The sequence below is a fragment of the Protopterus annectens genome, chromosome 1.part0, assembly GCF_019279795.1.
Source record: "Protopterus annectens isolate FY-2018-M chromosome 1.part0, PAN1.0, whole genome shotgun sequence".
Classification (NCBI taxonomy): Eukaryota; Metazoa; Chordata; order Ceratodontiformes; family Protopteridae; genus Protopterus; species Protopterus annectens.
In genome coordinates, this window is record NC_056725.1 from 1,118,617,645 (window position 1) to 1,118,632,123 (window position 14,479).

Sequence of the window (14,479 nt, forward strand, 5' to 3'; positions counted from 1 at the left end):
CAGGACTGAGATTAGAACCCCTACCTATCTAGTTATTGCTACTACAGTGTTAAGCATTTATCTTACACACCGCAGAGCTTATAGGTAGAAGGGTTTCTCAAGGTACTTCTAAGGTGAGGAACATCACCAGCTGTGTAAAATATGGCAATGGGAAATGTACTTGGAGAGAAAGGCTACAAAATACTTTAACTGACAGATGTACACACTTACAAATACAAATACACTCTCACACATATTTGCCAGGACTGAGATTAGAACCCCTGTCTATCTAGTTATTTGTACTATAGCGTTACACAGTTATTGTACGTGCCACAGAGCGTATAGGGTTGATGATTGACCAAAGGTACAGCTAAGGTGACTGACATCAGCAGGACTGCTAAAGTAGGGCAATGGGAAGTGTACTGAGTGTAAACGGTCACAAAATCTTAAACCTATAAATGCACACATACACACTTTTACATTTGCCAGGATTGAAATTAGAACCCCTATCTAAGTAGTTATTTGTACTACAGTGTTATACAATTATCACATGTGCCACAGAGCTTATAGGGCTGAGCGCTGCCCAAAGGAACTTCAAAGGTGACTGACATCAGCAGGACTGCTAACGTAGGGCAATGGAAAGTGTACTGGGTGTGAACGGGTTCAAAATCTTTAACCTACAAACACACACAATTTTACATTTGCCAGGACAGAGATTAAAACCTCTATCTAACTAGTTACTTGTACTATAGTGTTATATATACATATATATATATATATATTGCACATGCCACAGGGCATATAGGGCTATGGGCTGCCAATGGTGCTTCTAAGGTGACTGACATCAGCAGGACTACTAAAGTAGAGAAATAGGAAGTATACTGGGTGTGAACGGGCTCAAAATCTTAAACCTACAAACGCACACACACACACACACACACACACACACACACACACACACACACACACACACACACACACACACACACACATTTTTACATTTGCCAGGACTGAGATTAGAACCCCTACCCAACTAGTTATTTGTACTATAGTGTTACGCAATTACCGCACATGCCACAGAGCTTGTAGAGCTGTGGGCTGCCCAAAGGTACTTCTAAGGTGACTGACATCAGTACGACTGCTAACGTAGGGCAATGGGGAGTGTACTGGGTGTGAGTAGGCTCAAAACCTTTAACCTACAGACACACATACACTTTTACATTTGCTAGGACTGAGATTATAACCCCTACCTAAATAGTTATTTGTACTATAGTGTCATGTGGTTATTGAACACACCACAGAGCTTATTAGGCAGAGGCCAGTCTAATAGTACTTCTACAGTAAATGACATCAGCAGATCTTGTGAAGTAGGGCAATGGGAGGTGTACTGGGTTGGAATGGACTAAAACACGTATTCCTCCCACACACCCACACAACCATTATTTCATATGCCAGGACTGTGATTAGAACCCCTACTTATCTAGTTATTTGTATGATAGTGTTACAAAGTTATCACATGTCCTATAGAGCTTACAAGACTGAAGTCAGTCCAAAGGTACGTCTGATGACATTAGCAGATTTTGTAAAGTAGGGAAATGGGAAGTGTACTGGTTGGGTAAGGCATCATAATACTTAGACCTACACACACATACACACACACACACATGCACACACACACACACACACATACACACACACACACACACACACACACACACACACACACACACACACACACACACACACACACACACACACACAAAGGTAGGTGGTGTGATATTCCAACCCCCACCTTAGTACCATCTGACAATGAATCTCATCTTAATGCTGGCACATGCCAGTGTTTACAACTGGTATGCAACTGTCTGCAGCAAGACATTACTCTATGCCATCCCTATGTATGACTCACTCTCTGTGTGTGTCTCCTTGTGTGTCTCACTCTATCACTGTTTGTCCCCATGTCTATGTGTGTGTATATGCTTGACATATTGTAATATGTTGCACATATATATGTGTGTATATCACACACAACAGATGCAGATATGCCACATATGTGCCACCTACAGCTGGCTGTGGGTAATCCTGTCGGATGTGTGTGTGTGGATACAGTTAGGTTTACATAGCTGTGTGTATGCAAAGACATTTTCACAATACAGAGATATATAGTCCAATGTGGTTTCAGACATGGGCTTTCCTTTTAAGTGTAGGAGCATGCTCAGTATGACCTTCTATAGTAAGTGTGGGAATCCATTCCAGGGATAGTTGTACTGCAGTTTGTGGTGTTGTGTGCTACAGCCATAACTTGAAACCTGTTTGTGCAAGATATCTGGAGATAGGCTGCCAATATGGGGAAACAATGGGCCAAACATAGGGGTACTGTAACTATTGTTCCTATCGATGTATGAGTTGCTTGAGTTACAGGGTTTGTTTTAGTAGACATTTTCTGACATATGTAATGTTTGACACTGTACTGTATTGTGTCATTACCTACTGACAGATATAATTGAATCATCACAGTTATTTACCAGAGAAATGCCAGATGGATGATGCACAGACTTATATTATGAGATAAAGGCTAGACATTCTTGCACAATCCAGCCAGTTGAGAGGTGTGGCTGCAGCCGATTGACTAATGGAGCTGTGTAAAAAGTCCAGCACCTTGGTGATATACTGGCTGGGGATCACCTGGTTGTGCAGTATTCTTCTTACCTGAAGGTCATATCCTGGTGTGGCTATACCTATCAAATGTAGAGATTCTCACAGATTATCCAGAGTCATGCTTCATATATCTGGTCCATTTCCCTTAACATTGTGGTTTTCTAGCACATTTGTTTGATTGACTAATGGAGCTGTGTAAAAGGTCCAGCACCTTGGTGATATACTGGCTGGGGATCCCCTGGTTGTGCAGTATTCTTCTTACCTGAAAGGTCATATCCTTGTGTGGCCATACCTATCAAATGTAGAGATTCCCACAGATTATCCAGAGTCATGCTTCATATATCTGGTCCTTTTCCCTTAACATTGTGGTTTTCTAGCACATTTGTTGCAAATCAATCAGGAATGCTGTCAGGGAATAATGACAGAGCATTAGAGTTTCAGACATCACACCCTTCATGACATCTATGCTACTAGACACACCCCTCTGTTATTCTATCAACTTTGTAACATTATGAGAGCAATATTTCAGATCTGTCCCTATAGTTGGGCCTTTATCCCACCATTATGTATGGCTTTGTCCAGATTTTTCCTCTACGGGGTTGAGAGGTATGCTACTAGCATTTAGCAACATCGCCTTACATTTACATTTTGTTGACTGTGTTATGTTGGTAGTATGGACCCCATGACATTCCCTACAAAGGCACTATGGGTGAGGCATGGGCCTTTGCCAGAGGCCTGTAGGCCATGTGAGACTGATGCAGGCCATCTGTAGCAAGGCAGTGCGTTCTACACTTATATGTTCCCAGGCTGCCAGGCAGTGGACCCCCCTGGGGTGACAATGGTAAGTGACAGAATGCACTGCTGTGTTACTAGGCACCATACCTCTCTATGTATATGAGCCAGACATCTCGACAAAGCCATGAGTAATTGGGTGACAAAAGCCTAAATATACAGACAATTGTAACTATTGGCCTTACAAACCTGGAAGGGTGATGCAATAATGGATTTTACATTAGCATGCATTTTTCTATAAGGTATGAGGTCTGAGACACTACAATCCATCATTATTTTCTGACTTTAGACTTTCATGGTTTGCCAGTGATTTGCCAGGCAACCACTATTTTGGAATAAAGACACCACAAATATGATGTGAACCTCTGTACATTCTGCAAAAGTTATGTACAGTTGGGAGGTATGGAAGGCATTGTGTAGGTTACTCCCATGTGTGTACTGTTCATATGTGTAGCCTCCTGTACATGACCTGTCCACCTTCCCGGCAGTAATGGATATTGACATTTGGTACAACTCCCACCGTAGGTGTAGCTGACATGCAAAATAATTGACACTGCATCTCGTGGAACATGGCCCTGTCTACCATAGTACTGTACCTAGGCCACTAGGACACAACAGCCATGAGAAGTTTATGGCCACATCCTGTTAGTATTCCCCCCCAAATATGCATAGCTCATTGACCAAAGAATATTGTGGACATGCAACAAGTTATCATGTTGATTGAGACAGCCCTGACAATGTGTGCTCTCCTGCTATTACCCTAAAAACTTACATGTTACTGCATTTCTATGGGAATATGGGTGTGTGTGTGTAGGGGGGGGTCACACCTGTCAACAGTACACATTTGCATGGACTTTGCTGATATTGGCTTTACATTTTGATTCCATTTAGCTTAGTATCACTAGAGACCAGAGGTCAGATTGTAACGCCATACAATTGAGTTTCAGACGTCTTACCCTTCAGAGCCTTACTGCAAATGCATGGCCTGCTATGTGTAAGTCTGTAGGGGGGTATTCCATTATCGTCACCATTTGTGGACCTTTTCCAGACATTCCTTCATTGTTTTCTATGGCTGACTTGCTGTGTGAGTCTGAGGGGTGAGTATGGGATCCCCACAGTGACATCCATGCATGTGACCTATGACCTCACCTTAGTTGTCTCCCCACATATATTGCAGTGAGATTTGTCACCTTATATCATACTACATAGCGTGGGGAAGCCAGTATTGTGCAGACATTTCTTGGTGTCCCACATAGCTGTCTGTTGTCTGCTGCTGTCCAAGTAGGCCAGCCCATTCCCTTGCATGCATTCAGCATTACCATAGATATGCTACCAAAACATACTAATCCATGCCTGTGTTTGATGCATTACAGTACACTGCCTATACATGGTAAGTTACAGTTAATGCAATGTGTGTGTCATCCATTTTACTGCATGTGCGAGTCAGAGAGATGTGTCAGTCCATGGGTCCCTACAGTGTCAGTGTGTGTGCTTTATGTTGCCTCTTTGCCAAGGCCTTGGCATACTGGACATGCCTCCATCTGCCTACAGGAGCAGGCTCAGGAGCTTCTTCCTCTGAGTTCCTCTGTGCCTATGGGGACCTTGGCAATGGTGGGGGGCTGTGTGGCCCTTTCTGTGCTGTTACTGCTGCAGCAGTTTCCACAGGATCATATTGTGTAGCATGGCACATACTATGAACATGTGTGCACATGTGGCTGGAGAGTACTGCAAGGCTCCACCAGATATGTCAAGGCAGCAGAACCGTGACTTGAGCATCCCAAACACATGTTCTATAATGATCCTGGTTTGTGTGTGTGCCTCACTGTGGCATTCTTGAGTGGGTGTGTGTACATTTCTGATGGGTGTCATCATCCATGGCTCCAGTGCATAGCCAGCATCCCCCACCAGATGGCCATAAGGGATGTCCCTATTGGCAAATGCATGGTACAGCTGTGATGAATGCCAGATGTGGGAGTCATGATAGCTTCCAGGGCTGCCAGCACACACATTTATGATAATGCCTTGGGCATTGCACACCACCTGGCAGTTGATGAAGGGGAAGCCCTCGCGGTTTATGTAGATCTTACTCTGTTCACCAGGTGGTGCTTTGATGTGGATGTGCACCTAGTCTATTGCACCGAGTACCTCTTCGTATTCTGCTACACTGTGGAAGAGACACATATTGGTGGTCCACTCCTCGCAGGTGTTAGGAAGAAAATGTGCTCACCGTCATGTGGTAGGATGGCATCCAAGAACTGGTGGAGTACCCTGGATGCAGATGGCTGTGAGACCCCCATGATGTCCCAGTAGGTCTTTGGAAAGTACCTGTAGCTAGTATTCTTAAGGCTGCACATACCTTGGTATCTAGTGGGATGAGTTCCCCTCAATTGTATCTGGGTCTGAGTTGAGGCTGGCCCAGCTCAATGATTTGCTGAAGTATGTCTCTGTCCACTCTTTAGCACTCTACTGTCTCCAGGTCATGTAGCCCCTGGTAAGTTACCCTGCATCTGAACACTCTTCTCCTCCTCCTTGGTCTGTGGCAGTTGTCAGCATTATCCTCCTCACTGCCCTTAGCCTAAAGCACATAGTGATGGATCAATGCAATGGCAGACCTTAACATTTTTTCGTTAAAACTCCTCCGCATGTGTACATCAATGGTGAAGAGTTTGTGGGAAAAACTAGATTGGAAGGTATTTGCATAGTTTTTACCATTGTGCTGCAGATGCTGCCTGTATGATTGGCTGACTATGATGCATTCCACCTGCCAGCTATGTTATTTGTACTTGATTGCTTTTATTCTGCTATTTTCCTTTTGTTTCATTTTTCCCTTTCCATTTCCACCCCTTTTAAGCCACGAGGTGCTCTGCGCAAACCCAGTGCCCAAATGTAAAGTCCTGCTATTTCCATTTTTTTGTTTTGTTTTGTTTTAGACCCGGTGCATGCCACTCAAACCCATTTAGCTAAGGTAAACAATGAGAAATGGCCCTACTCTGAACATGAACATGCTTTTCATTTCATGGAGTAAATCAATACAGCCTCAGATGCACCCCCTTGCTTAGCTGTGCTTAGCTAAGCTCAAATGTGAGTCATGGAGCTCCAATATGCTTACACCAAGCATGACACACACCCTTTTCATGTCAGCTGCTTCCCCTGCTTACACCACTGCCTTATAGCTCCTACATGGTTAGGTACAGTTTGGCACTTGCCATCTTTTTGTGATTCAGTAAATTTCCCTCATTAGCATACCCCACTGCCTTAGTCCCTAGTTACAGCACTAACCCAGACCCTTTCCCCTTGGCAACCACTGTTCACTGCTGTTGTTTTGATTCTGCATGTCATGGACTATAATGACAAAATGCAGATTTCACTTAAAATTGCCTTATCACATTTTTTTTTTATTTTCGGTATGATCCCATTTGCACGCCACTGCCCTATGCCTAAATGGCCAAGATTGGCCAAAAAAAAATTAACTTTGATTTTTATTATATTGCACCACTTTTCCATGCCAATATCCATATATTTGGCCATTGGCATGCCTAAGATTATAATACATAATTTAGTTTGAACTGTCATGCCTCCGTTTTGATTTTTGCAGAAATGTATTCAGGTAGTAGCCAAATACATTTCTGCATGCTACACTATTCTACCACAGATGCCTGCCTGCTTACTGGATCACTAATTGACCTCATTTGCATGTTTTTTACCAGCAAATTAGGTCATTAGCATAATTCAGTCATGTCAGTGGCAGAATAGTGTTAGCAGGCTCATACACATCCCCAGGCTTGTTTACTGGATCGCTCGCTGGCCATATTCCATGCAGGAACGGCTACACTATTCCTGCATGGAAAAATAACATTATTGAATCCCAGGGACGGTTTTTGTGAACTTCTGTTAGAACATAAAGTGTGAAGTAAATTAGATGAATTTACAAGTGAAAAATAGACTACATGTCTGGTTCTCCTATGACCCTGAATTGGATTAAGTGGATAATCACAGATTGAATGAATGGAAGAATGAAGGAATGAATGAATGACTACATGGTTTAGCTGAACTTGTTTATTTTCCTTCCAGCTTATTATTATGGAGGGAAAATAAAAAGAACATAATTGCCTTTGCATGTTAATTATTTAAAGAAACAAGACAATGCAAGAGATGTATAATTTGTAAAGGTACAATGAAACGGAGAAGGCAGTAAATAAAAAGAAAAGATAAATATAGGCAAGCAAGGAAAGTGTAACATTATTGCAAATAAATTGATGCAAGTTTATTTATGAAAAAATATATTGGAAGATAAATATCATTTTATAAATGGAATTAATATAATTTTAAAGAAGTGGTAGATAATGAAGGAAATGAAGTAAATGACTTTAAGGAAATCTTAAGTCATTAGAGGATGGATGTGAAAATCATCTCTGGTTTCTGACGTATGCCTCACCCTCCAATCCTTGTTATGATAGCAGTGTCATTGCCAGTACTTCACTACCTCTCTGGTATCCAGTGGTTTCCCCACCCTTGATCCCTGAAGTAATATTGGTGCCATCATGGCACTTAAAGTACTCATACTGTATTAGTGGTCCTCTTCCCCAATGCCTGTAGTAACATTGGTGCCATCATGGCAGTCGACGTATTTTCAGTGGTCAGATGGTTTCCCCCACTGTCTGGTCCTCATAGTAACACTAGTGCCATCATGGCACTTAAAGAATTTCTAGTGATCTAGTTATTTCCCTCACCTCTCACCCTGGACACATAGTAACACTTTTGATGATACAGCAATTTGAAGAGTATTCCCTGGTGTCTAGTGTATTTCCCCACCCATTGTCCTTGTAGTAACATTGGTGCTGTTACAGCACTGTAGAGTGTGATTCCCTCACCCCCTGATACCCATAGTAACTTTGGTACTGATTCATCAGTTAAACATTAATCCCTGGTATCTGGTAGATCCCTCTACTCTGCAGTTACTGTTTTGATGTTGGTGCCATTATGGCACATTTGAAGTAAGCTTTCATTTCTAGTGGCTTCCTTCCAGCACATTAATGTTCAGTGGTTGAACACAGCCTTTGACTGTGTTTGCTACCATGATGTAGTGAGGATGATTGTGTTGCAGGACTATGCAGCACCATGTAAGGGTACATTCTGAGAAGCAAAATGGTACCACAATGGGTACATGGCCATGTGTGCATCACAGTACCTTTATGAATGCAACCAATCAATGAATCCACTTTTGAACTGTCCTTTAAACTTTAAAAAAAAGAAAGTTATAGATTGAGCAAAAGTTTTATAGCCATGGTATCCAGAGCATGAACTTGTCATCCATGCAGTCTGCTGTTGATGCATAGATGGATAGAGGAAGCTGCTCATGTGTAATGTATCTTAATCAGCTCTTCACTTTCAGGATTCAGTGGATATCCCCATCTGTAGAAAAGAGATTGCATATATAACAGATTTAACAGACTTAATTTATACAAATAATTTTTTGGTTAAATAGCTTCTGTGTAATAACTACCACTTGACTGTATGTAATGCAGTATTTTCTTTCTCCTGGTCAACATCACCCACTCAGCCTTAACACTTACAAATTCTACTAGTCATAGCCAAGTCCTGCATCAGCCTTGACTGACCACTGACCATTATCAGAACATTTTCTAAGTACTTTACTGCAAAACATCCAAGACAACAGAACAAGTGAAAATTAATGAAAGGGCAGTTGTGAAGTAGAAGTATATGAATAATTGATAACTAACACAAGAAGAACCATAGACAGTATACAGAAACATATATTAGCACTAATCATGATACACCTATTACTACTTGTAATGGTATAAAAATCAGACGCAGAACATGTCTGTGTAATGCCCCAGTGTGACATCCATTCATTTATTTGTTTATTTATTTATTTATGTTTGGTTTTGCCTTCTTAAAAGGGACAGACTTTCGTTACTAGTGAATAATCTATGCAGTACTTCATTTGATAAAATGCTCAGGACAGTGTTCTATGTCTGCACTGGGATGATTACAATTTTACTTTTCAGCAAGAAGGATGAAGCCTTGACTATGACCTAGACAGCCAAGAACTCACTTATGACCAAAGCATTGGAAAGGTCGATGATGGAGGCTGATAGTAAGAGGCCAGTGTTGGCCTTGGGGAATGGAAATAGTTTGTGGCACCGCAGTGTCAGCATTTCCTGGTGAAAGAGATGCATAGCATGTGGAGTGTTTGTTGGAGAAATGCTGTTGTTTTTTCTAAGCCACATGTTATGATAGTCTGTGTTGCCTGTGTGCAAGAATGTACACACACACTCACATAGGAAGGTATAGTGGGGTCTCATGTCTGTCAGCATATATGCCATCTACAGCAGAAGGGGTTAGGAAAAAAATTATGGCTACCTGGATGATGATCTCATTTAATTAGTTCCCTCTTAACAGGGAAATGAACAGCACAACTGATTGTAGCAGTGCTGATAGTTTTCAAGCATTGTGGATTTGTGCCTTTCGGCTTTTCCCTGTTAGGGGTCGCCACAGCAGAACTCTGGTCCGCTCATGATTGGCAGTTGATTATTACGTACGGCTTGCCAGGCCTGATGCACAACCTTCAAAGAAGGTACGCCCATTCACGCATGTTTCCACGCAGAAGACGCTCTAGCTGAAAATCGAACCGGACAGCATCTTACTGTGAGGTGACAATGCTACTGCAGCACCACCACCGCGGGTCGAATATTAAAAAAAATAAATACTTTTCAGCAAATTACAAATCTTTTTCAGCATTCACATAGAAAAGTGACCTTGAAATAGAATAAGTTTACAATCTCATATCGTCAGGATGTAATTAATGTAGATTACTATCCAGTAATTTATTTCCTCTAGGTACTGGTTTATATATTACATATCTGAAGCTATACTCTTTTTACCCAAAAAGAATGCTGAATGCAGCCTTACTCCTGTAGTGTATTTTAATTAATGTTTCAATGTACTTGACATACTATTGCTTTCTGATTTGTTTAGTTTAATATATACCCCTCAGTTTTAATTAAATTCTGTTTAAATTTGCCTATTATCTGTTCTATCTGTCTTAGTCATATAGTTTGACCCATATGGCTATCCTGTCCTTTATTTGTTGTCCCACAAAATTTTGAATCCTTTGTGTGACACTGACAACTACCTCAAGCAATATATTCAGGATCCTTTTGACCCTTTTCATGAGGTAGCAATTATCTGAGTCATAATCCTTTTAGCCATTACTCATAATCTCTTCTGTAACATCTGCACCCAATCTTCTGTTCCAACATCTCATCTAACCCCGAACAATGCAGTTCATATCTAGATCACATCCGTTTTCCCTTTAATTTTCCTGTTTTGTGCACATATGTTCAACTTTGTAAGGTTTGATCTTATTGCAACCTCTCAATTCCCTACACCCTACTATACATTTATTTGCATGGGTTATAGAAATCTACACAGTACCCAAAATGCTACCTTACCAGGCACTGTGGAGAGCAAAGACATACCTCAATACCTTACTGATGTTGCCACTGTCTTTTTACATTGTACAGAATGATCTGATACTGCTTAAGGATGATTATCATCTGCATATGCTTCTCCTCATGTTTTACTCTAGATCACATCATTATGTATTGGTGTTTACAACATTCACAATGTCTGCCAAAGCTGGCAGTTGGTCCGTTTTAGCTAGGATGTGCAACTAAGCATAGAATTACTCCATATTTCCCAATTTCAGGACATTGTCCTATTCCAGACATGCCTACTTTTTGAAAATTATGTCCTTGATTAAATTGCTCAAACCAGCAGTCAAAGGTTTTGTCATAAACTTAGGTCAATCTTTAATATGCATACAATTGCAATTTCTTATACTCAGTTTTCTACGTTCTTATTCTTTTAAAACACGCTTCCAAAAACATGTTTCTCTTTTTTCTCATTATATAAAAATCATATACTTTATTCACTTCTAGTTAGTAAATTCCTTTTGGGCATATGACATACATTTCTATAAAATGCACATCTGTAACCCTGACTTGGCTGTCTCAGGTAGAAACAAACTACCACTGTCCTTTCTCACATATATTGAGCCGGATTCATTAACAGCTACAGTAAATGCAGTTATCTTGTAGGTTGTGCAGCACCCTGTGAACACGATAGTGCACTATATGGCATTCATTAACCATCGCTACACTTAGTGCAGAGCTGCAAAACAAAGTTAAATGGCAGAGTATGCAGATAATAGCATATGCAATTGAATTACATGCTGCTTGCCCAAACTAACATGGCAAAGCTATTCAGCAATCATGTACACTCAGTTTAGTCATTTGCCTTGAAATCTAAAACCCTTTTGATTACAGCCACAACTACACTTAGAAAAATAAAGATATTAGTAGTTGCTGCTGCCATAATTAACCTGTATATGCAACAGGTTTTAATTTGGGATGCTGCTGCCAGACCTCGGCAAAGAAGAAGGAGGGTGTTTAGACCCATTTGACTTATCATGGACTTCATGAGACAGAAACTATAGAGAAATACTGAGTGGACAGAGAAACACTAGAAGAAATATACAACATTTGCTGCCCTCACCTAAGGCTGAAGGGAAACTGTACAGAACCCATCCCAGTGGAAATAAAGGTATGTGTTCATTACATATATTAGCTACAGATATATTTCAGAGACCCAAAGGGGACATATTAGGGGTGTCACAGACCTCAGTTCCAGAATATTACATCAGTTTCTAATTGCAATGCTTCAATATGCAACTGAGCATATCTGTTTCCCACGCACCCCAGGGAAGAGATGACAACAACCATGCTGGAATTTTAAGCAATAATACACTTTCCTGAATTTTTGGAGAACATAGATTGTACACATAGAAATAAAAGTCACACCTGGTGGACTGCGAAGCTGGTACATCAACAGAAAAGAATACCACTCTATAAACTTGGGTTATCTGTAATGTCCAAGGGCTCATCTACAATGTCTGTGCAGGTAACCCAGGCAGTTTTCACAGCTCACACAAACAGCACACCTGTGAGTTGTACACAAGGTTTCTTAGGGGACATGTCCCACCAAAGCATCTAGTGGTGAATGCAAGTTATGCCTTGGAACTGTGGCTAATGACACCCATGAGAAACCCACGCAACCCCACCGAGCAAGGATACAATGATGGCCACTCTCAAACTAGAAATGTCATATAATGTGTATTTAGCTTGCTAAAATCAAGTTTCTGGTGTCTACACACCTCAGGAGGTGCCCTGTGGTACAACCTAGCCACCTCTTCCAAAATACTTACAGTCTGTTTCATGTTGCATAATATTATTCTCAGGAGACAGCTTTAACAAGGACAACAAGGGGCAGTAGTATAGTTCCCAATGCTAAAGGCAGGAGTAGCAGCTCCAGAAGATACAGATGAGGAGTCTGAGGGAGAACCACCAGCTGCAGATGCTGCTGACAAATGCAGACAATATGCAATGCCTCTGGCTAAGAGGCAAAAGATACCTCACACTCTGAATACCTAAAGAAAGAAATAATAACAGCCCTAGCATATACAAACATTAAAAAGGATGCCTGACAAAGTGCAGAGCATTTCCTTAACCATGTAATGGCTGTATTTGGTTAGCACCAGGCACAGGCAACCCCCCACCCAGGAGACTTCTCACGTCTGCATTATTGCCAAGGTAAGATAGGCTAGGATAGGAAGGTGTACAGTAATATCAGTAATGACTTATGTTTGATGTTTGCAATACCCATCTATGGATTTTGCCCACTAATGTGCATGAAGCCTTTCATTTGGCTACTGCATATAAACCAGTGAGCAGGTCAAGGGTAGCATCATTTGCACAAGTATAACACTAAGCAAGACTTAAACATCTACTTTGGTTGCATGAGTAACAACAGTAACACAAATACAGTGAGGGTCAACAATTAGAGAAGTAATTGTGCACAGCTGATTAATAATTGCGAACGAAAGCATTTATTCTGCAATACACTTTCATTAAAGGAAAGTTCTGAGTAGGCAAGTTTAAGCTATCCACTCTGTGCATCAAACATATATGTGACCCGAAGTCACAAAGAAATATGCAAAGGGCAGGGCACAGTCATCATAAAAAGTAAATAAATAAAAAATGGGCACCTGTTCTACAAAAAAAAAAAAAAATGTGTATATATATATATATATATATATATATATATATATATATATATATATATATATATATTATTCCCCATAAATAGCTCACCACTTCGCCAATGCGTCATCTTACTTGATTTCGTTCCGTTGGCTATTCAACATTATTCTATTATCACCTGTGTTGTGACTTTCTAAAGTCATGAAATTCTTTGTAAAATTCAGCTTTTATGTTGTGAAGAAGTGGATAGCTATGGTGCTCTCCCATGACCCTACTACAAATTCCTGTACTCTTTCTCCTGTGTTGCACCCTCTGCTTGCCACCCCCATTTTACTACTGTTCTATAAACACCTTTTTACATGAGTAATCTGGCCAAATAATATGGCCAGAAATCACTCATAGAAAAGCCTTCACTTCGTATCCTCAGCATTTGCAAAAAGGTTGGCTAAGTGCACCAATGCTGAGTGATGGTGAATGGCATTTAACTTCCTATTGTAAAAGCCAAAGATTTTAATCTCAACCATTGTAGTCAATTTACTTTTGTGCAAATGTACTTAAATCTATTTTGCTATAGGAATACAGACTAAAGACAAACTAAAGGCACCAGTGTGAAATAGTTACTGTAAAAGTTCTCAGGCTGCTGGATGTAATGAAACAGAAGTTCTTGTGTGGCATGTTGAGATAATTCCTCTGTCTGTTGACTGATGTTTTTGCACAGGGTCATGGGTTTATTTACAACTGTGATGCCCCTGCACTGGCCCAGCAGTCAAGGAGCCTCAATCCTCACCACTAATAAGAGTGGGGAGCATACACACTGGGAGGATGACAAGTACACACACAGTAAAGTGCAATTTCCCTTGAGAGCACACAGAGATCACAGTCAGTCTGGGTCTGGTTTCTCCCTCTTTCTTGAAATTCCCAGAAAG